The following is an 8,339-nucleotide window of genomic DNA, read 5'->3' on the forward strand; positions in this document are numbered from 1 at the left end:
ATTATCATTAATCATTAATTTTCCGTGAGTAATCCACGAAGAGATATTACTTCATCTCATAACCATTTTTAGCAAGAATTATCGACACACTAATGAAGATTGAATTGCCACTCGGCGTCCATTGAATATTTATAAAATCACATAAATTAGCGCAATTACAATAGCTTCTCAGAGAAAAATTGTTCTTTCTGTTAATCACCAATAATAGAGAAACATTTTTCATTGTCTGTAAAGAAAACGCGGTGCATTAAAATTTATCACGGTCGATAAAGATAGCAATACGTTGTCATATTTTTGACGGTTTTCATTTAGCTTAAATAACGTTCATTTATCGTACAGCTGTAAAAAGCAGAAATTTGAAACGCTTGCACAATTCAAAAACTTGACAATTTTCTATTGGAAATAATTGTTGGTTTATAAGAGGTGAAATTTGAAAAAATACTTTTTTATGTGGCAACTGTGACGACAACTATAAAGACTAAAAAAGTAAAAAATAAAATATACGGATTAAACAATTTTTTTTAAAATAATTTTTATTAGAAAATTCACTACAGGGAAGAAACTAATTCTCTTAATTAGGTATCATTATGCAATTGAATGTAATAATAAGATACAGGGAAAGGCTGTACATGTTAAGCTGTAATTACACAATAGGGTATTGTTCGATTTCTGCACTTTATTTATTTCATTTTGTATTTTTAATTTTATTGCCAAAAATAAAAACATCAAAAGCTCGCGGATTAGTTCAATTCCAAGATTTTCAGTTTTAAATAGTACGATGCATTTTTAAACGCGATTCGATGCAGTTTTTATTTATCTACAGAAGAGTATACAAGTACTTGATTTGAAAAATGATTACTGCAAAGTATATCATAAATTTAACTTATTTTTTATTCTATTTTGCTTTATTTTTGTTTTTTATTCTTTTTTTTATTTTATTTTCCTTTCTTAATTTTTTTTTTTTATTTTGCACTTTACAATTTGTCCAGCTGAACATTGAATTTAATATTGTATGTGTTGTGTGAATGGGAAGGAAGGATAAGAGAGAGTTAACAAGTTTTTAATCTTTCAGTAGTTTTTATTCACTAAGAGTCCTGACTAAGAATATACAATGCAGTACAAATATATACAGAAATATACAAACATCCACATAAAACTGTACATACAATCATACATACAAAACCATACATACAAAACCATACATACAAAACCATACATACAAAACTATACATACAAAACTATACATACAAAACTATTCATACAAAACTATACATACATTGATTATTATACATAGGAAAAATAGAGTGACAAGAGTATCGATTATTGGGGATCGAGGTATCCCAACTCCAGCCAGTATGCTGCCATATCTCTTGCGGTTTCTCCCGGCTCTCGGTCCAGCAGCAACCTTGCAGTTATTGCTTCTCCCGGAGAAGGATCGATGTTGACTAGGCTCCCTGTCCGTCGCAACATGGTGAATTGGGCCACTCGATGTCTCTTCGCTTGGATCGGTTGTTCTCGTACACCTGGCAGGACGATTTTTCTAGCCCACGGTGCCATTTTTGCCAAATTCCGTGGCAGCAGCCGTATTGAACTGAGACATTGCTCGCTTTCTAACCCCCAATCGATTAGAAACACGATGTAGCCAGTCATGGTCCGTTGTAAAAGGATGGCTCTTTCCCAAGCGCTAGCTTCCTTAAAATCTACTAGCACGGCGACTAGCATGCCTGCTCTTAAACTTTTCGCCTTCGGCAAGTACTGCATGGGATGTTCCATCATCTCCAAATTGAGTGTTTTGGTTATCTTCGGACATCCAACCAAACGAACCCACATGGCGGTAAGTGATTCGACTCGAACTACCCGGACAGGAACTCCTTCTCGGAACCGATCGTTTGTGCGTTGTAAAATCTCCATGTTTTACAAATCTTCGAAAAAATTTCGAATTTTAATGTTCGACTATACTGAGCTGCCTAGTTGACGTGTCTAGCACGGATGATGCTCTGGCTCCGCCGGGAATCGGACCCCCTTTATATACCTGCAGCGCCGACCCTGAAGACTTACTCGGTCACCGCTTGAACTAAACGCACTTTTTCGTTTGTCTTGTTTCACACTTTTCTTGTCCTCGCAATATTTTATAACAATGTTGACAGTATATACAGGCAGAATATATCGTATATTTTTGATACACAAGTGTCAGATATCAATTATTGTTTTCCGTTAAAATAAATATACCATAATTAGATGCTCTTTTTAACATTCCGATCCGCATTCTTACAATATTTTAGAATTTTTAACCTGAAAATGTCGCAGGAAAATAGAAAACGAACAATTTGAAAAGCACTAGCATCTTGAATGTGAAAATTATGACGTGGGTGTATGCGCTTTGCCCTGCTTTAAAATATATAACACTCAATTGTATTATTCATTATTAAGGTAAGTTATTAAAGTTCAAGTGTATGCATCATACCCTTAAGAAACGGTAAACCGATTCTTTGCAAGTTTTCTTCAAAGAGATACGCGATACGACTTGTTGGATTGAAGGGTTTCTTTTCTTCTTTCGTTTCTCCTCCTTTTTTTCTATTTGCTCCTTTGTTTCTCTTTGGTCGTCACTAGTTTTCGTTTTAGTGGCGAAGAGAAATAGTTGGAACGAATTTGATTTGCGGAGTTTAAACTCGGCTCTTCGCTGATATCCGATTCGTAGTTTGGTGATTGACAATTATTGGAGTGGTGAACAACGCGTTGTATTTCATGTATTTTATGGAAGACTGCTTTTTAAATTCAATATATACGAAATTCCCATAACCTCTCGTATCGAATAGATGGAATTTTATATATAGTTCAATTTTCTTACTTGTATAAATACGAAAGTTTTTATTTTGGTACTTTGTCTTCTCTGGATTATGAATTAGTCCGAAACTCTTTCCGACAACTTCCTCTCGCGAAATAAAAAATCCTTGCTATAGAAAATCGTAGAAAATAAATTTTCTATATTAATCCTCCTTCGTTATCAATTAAAATTTCGTTATTGATTAAAAATTATTATTTTATTAAATTCCTTAAAAAATCGGTGTTACTTCGGGCGTCCCTCTACCTAGACCAAGCCATACACCGCGGGCCAGACGGAAACCAAATGTCCACTCACTCGTACTGCGTACCCTCAATAGTCTTAAGGACCCGTCATCAATCCCAGCAATCTGCTAGCTACGGTCCTTCATACCGAACCAATGTCCTTTTTTTATCACTTTTTAACGACTATTGTCTACTACAGCTTAACAAGGGAAAGTTAGTTTTTCTCACGTACGATGCTTCCTACTAGTAACTTTCTATTGAGGGCGGCTAGACCTTCCTAATCCATCAATCTTCGTTTATCCAATCAGAAGCAATGTATACTGCCCTCACTTTCCTGACCAAAATATCATAAACAAATCCGATGGTCCCGTGCGCTAGACACACCCATCGCTAGCTTTCCTCCGACACAGCATCGTAACCCAACGTTACTCCTCCTACACCGCTAGAAAGGTCAACTACTTCTCCTGCGACATCATGAGGGTCAAATCAACTTACTTCTTTTACATACTACAACTTCGAAGTCTAACGTCTAAATCTAACGTCTATTAAGTATCTTCTAATGCTACGTCCACTAGCATACCAAATTCCAACTATAAAAGACTTGCTCCATTGTGCATATCTATCTTATCTTCGTGCGACAAGTTGTTGTCTACGATTTATACCTACTCAACAGTGTAACTTAAGTGTTGGAAAAATATATTTCATACCTCTGTGAATCACAGTGTTATACTAACTGAATCACCCCTACTATTTTAACCGAAATCATAGTTCGTAGTATCCATTGCTTCTTTTACTGTTTTATTAAACAGTATTTCTCGAGAAACAAAGCCTCAAACGAAAATTTTATTCTATTTTTTCGACTGTTCTTTGGCGTAGAATGAGCCCCTTTCCGCTTGAACCACCAGTTACCAACCACCCTGTATATAGATATATCTTATACTATTCTTATTGCATGAACATTTTTCTCAGGTTACGTTCCTTCGTCTCGCGCAATTTACCACCAACGTTGATAAATCGTTACGGATACACGTCGTTCAACGTCTGTGTAAATATGAAAATTGATCAAATATATGTATGTCGGGTTTAGATTAGAATCAGAGTTAGGGGCGTGAAACGAATCTCCATTTGAATTATACATTGTCGTTATGCAATAGAAGAAGACATTGACTAGTGCATATTGCGACTATCATAGAATTGGACAAGCAACCGTGGTAATTAGATACTCGAGAAACTAATGACAATGATCCTAGGTTCAACAACGAATCCGCGGTCAACGGAATGATAGACGTACGTGCTCACAAAATCTAAGTCGGACTCTTTGTTATAAAACGCGTAATATTCACTGGTCGTAAGGCGTTACTCTTTCGTCGATGAGATCGGAAGAAAGAATGAATTTCCGTTCCTGTGATGCCACAGAGGAAAACTATGGGGGCTTGTGTCCAAGGACAAGAGATCATGAATTCATCGAGAATAGCCTTCGTTCAGAAAGTAAGGGAAATTGGACGTTGCTGCTACTTGGTCAATCTCCATATCGGTGGTTAGAAAAAGATGCTAGCCGCCCTCGAGGGAAAGTTGCTAGTGGGAGACGCCGTTCGTTCAAAGATAGGTCTCCCCTATCTTCCTGTAGTTGGGATAAAGACTGTCTGTCTGAAGGACTATAGTTAACCAAATCTTATGATTTATAACGGGCCCTCAAGCTAGCTGAACATGTACTGCGGAGATGCATCGACAATTTGGCAATCATCTTACTCGAAGAATAGGGTCTGCAAATGGCGAGACACGGGACAGAGACCGTTGGAATGTTTACTGTCGCGTGCCGCCCAAATATTTCTTTTAAGGAGAGCTATAGAATTACTCTATACCTTTGCTAGACAAAGCGTTCATCCATTGAGCGCGGCTACGTTGGCGACTGACTGTCGTCTCGAGCCCAAACTCACTATCACTGTCAAGGTAAAGAGAGGATTCGGAAATACAAATAGTTTTCTTTATTTCGCACACAACAGCTATACAGTATGTTACACTCTGAAGATCCTCGATAGCCTTTTGCACACACGCCTGTTGTCAACCGACTCTCCCAAATACTTCTACAGCTTCTAACGGTCCTTTGTCTCAACTCAGACCAGGACGCCCTCTAACGCTTACACACACATTCACATGTGCAGTGTAAATGTATCATCTCCCTGTACGCCTCCTTACATTTATACCGTACACTTAATTGCATTTACGTGCTTGTCGAATTAATTAACAGAAAACTTAACACATATTGCTTTATTTACATTTCTCTTATTTTACATTCATTCATGACCTAAACCTAACCTTTCGAATTTCTCCTTACACAATACCTTCGAGAAAATATCCGCAGTAGTTTCGTCTGTACTTACTTTAATTATATTTATCTTATTTTCCTTTAACCATTAGTGAACGTAGTGGTAATGGACTTTAATGTGTTTAGAATTTTTTGTGAAATTTTCGTACTTTGCTATACTTATCGCTCCTGAGTTATCCTCATAAATTTTTACATTATCGTCTGGATTTACATTGAAATCCTTCATAATTTCTCTACTAGACATTAATTCACTCACCGCTTCCGATAGGGCTATATACTCTGCATATGTGGAGGCTTTTGTCACACACCTTTGTTTTTTAGACTTCCAACTGATTACATTTCCATACAATCTAGTTACATATCCAGAAGTAGATTTCCTATCTATATGATCTCCTACCCAATCAGCGTCCACATAACAATCTATCGCTTCACATTTTTCATTCCTTTTATAACGTAGCCTTAAATCTCTAGTCCGGTACAAATATTTCAATATTCACAAGGCATATTTAAAATGTGTTTCGTTACAACAATCTTGAAATCTACTTAGATAACTTACACTATAACTTATATCGGGTCTAGTATTTGGACTAATATACAGCAATGCACCAATTAAGTCCTTGTATCCAGTATCCTCTCTATTTATCTCGGACTTTTCAATTTTTAAGTTTGTCTCCGTAGGTGTACAGTACAATTTGCTGTCTTGTAATTTATATTTCTTTGCTAACGATTCAATGTATTTTGTTTGGCTTAGTGTCATTTCATTTTTGATATAATCATACTCTATATTTATTCCAAGATATTCTTTTACTTCACCTAAATCTTTCATATCAAATTTATCAGTTAATAACTTCTTTATCTTTTGTATCTCCCTTTTGTTTTTACTACAAATTATGAAATCATCTACATATATTAGCAAATAAACAACATTTTCTCCTTCTCCATGAATATATAGGCACAATTCTACATTATACTTCTTAAAACCTAATCTCGTCACATACCTATCAAAACACTCACACCAATCCCTCGGACTTTCTTTTAACCCATAAATCGCTCTCGATAATTTAAAGCTCTATTCATTCATTCTGATATCATATTCTTTGCAACATCGCTCTCTTTTCTCTTTTATTTGCAATGTCCTATTTTTTTATCTCTTTCCTTTCCTCGCTTCGTTCTACTTTTGTTATATTTTTCGCCCTTCTTCCTCCCAGATACTTCACCTTTCCTGTTTCTATCTTCGTCATTACCCTTCTCCGATTTGCTATTCCTTTTCCTCTTCTTATAATTTTCTTCATTCTTACCATCTTCACCATTTTCACAACAAATCGTCTCCTCGAATATACAAGGGATATCTACTTTACAATAATTTGTGTGAATCACACTGCTGTTTTCTTTTTCTGATCTTTCTTGTTCCTCTTCGCTTTCTGATGGCTTAAGTGGTTTTGGAAGCTTTTTCACAATATATGCTGGTGGCTCGTAATCATCATCTCCATCTGAATATTGTTGTTCTTCTTCATCTTCGTCAGAATCCAATTCAAGTTTGGTTTTATACGTCTGGTTGTAATCCATCTGGTCCCATTCTTTCGCTTGCTTCAATATGTTGTTTTATATGTGTGACATAATCTGCCATATCTCTCTCTCACGTACCCTATCTCTTTCTTTTTCTCTTTCTCTTCCTCTTTCCCTGTCACGGTCTCTATCTCTTTCACGTTCCCTATCTCTTTCACGTTCCCTATCTCTTTCTCTTTCTTTTTTACTCATATCACTACATTCGGCACTGTTTACTAAGTGCTCCTTCCCTTTCAATATACTTTTCATTTTATATGTTCCGTTGTCTTTGACCGCTACAGCTGTAAGTTTATTGTGTACATCTATTATTTTCGCAATATTTCCATTTGAAATAACCATATTATTATTATCCGTTAACTTGCCTAAACTAATTAAGTTTGCTGACATTTCCTTCACATAAAAAACTTTACTCATATTTATTTTAGTTCGCTTTCCAGATGCTTCGAAATAGCTTCTAACATTTCCTACTTTTGTTACCTTTATCGATCTATTATCGCCCAAATATATATTTACCGGTTCTTTAAGGTCGATAGATTTATCAAAGTAATTTGCATTATTAATTATGTGATCGGTACATCCGCTATCTAATAGCCACATTTTCTTTTTTTTTTATTAACGTGGAGGAAATCCGCACGGACACCAGGTCGCTTCTGAGGAAAAGCGACGTGGTAGTGCCGGACTCCAACCGACTAAAACCTCCACGATGACCGTCCCGGCTGCGATCGAAATGGGCTCGGGAACCGGTGTAAGCGATACACCGGGCGCTGAGCTGCGAGCGCCTAAGTTTGTACCCCACCGGGGGACGCGGCAGACCTAGTCCGTCTCACCGAAGCGCGTCCACGGTCTCTGCCGAGCCCTCGCCGGTCAGTCCTCTCAGGGTGAGAGTACCGCACCCTCACCCTCTCCACGGCCTCTTTTCGAAGCATGACTTGCTCACAGATGGAGGTCACGGCCCTCCTCCTTCTCTCGCTTACCAGCAATGCCTCGAGAATCGTCGGCAGTGAGAGATCCCAACCGATTTCCACGATGAGGTCGTGGCGCGGCCGCGCCCACGCCGGACTGTATTCCAGCTTGTGCTGAGCCGAATCCACGCTCGCATCGCAGTGGTGGCAGCGCGTGGTCGCCTCCTTCCCGATTCGGTGCAGATACTCACCGAAGCAACCGTGGCCGGTGAGCACCCGCGTCACCCTGCAGGTTAGGGGAGGCCCGCCGCCGTCCAACCAAACGTCCCAGTTTGGAAGGACGGCCCCGAGGACCCTTATCCTCGGTGCACCCGCTCTCGTGTCGAGGCTGGCGCGCCATCTGTCGAGCAAAGCTCGCCGAGCCCGAACCCTGACGTTGGGGCCCACGTGGGTACTCGCGCCGAGCAGTCCCTGATGCG

Source organism: Bombus flavifrons, unplaced genomic scaffold (genome assembly GCF_040668555.2).
Source record: "Bombus flavifrons isolate JBK064 unplaced genomic scaffold, iyBomFlav1_principal scaffold0109, whole genome shotgun sequence".
NCBI classification, from domain to species: Eukaryota; Metazoa; Arthropoda; class Insecta; order Hymenoptera; family Apidae; genus Bombus; species Bombus flavifrons.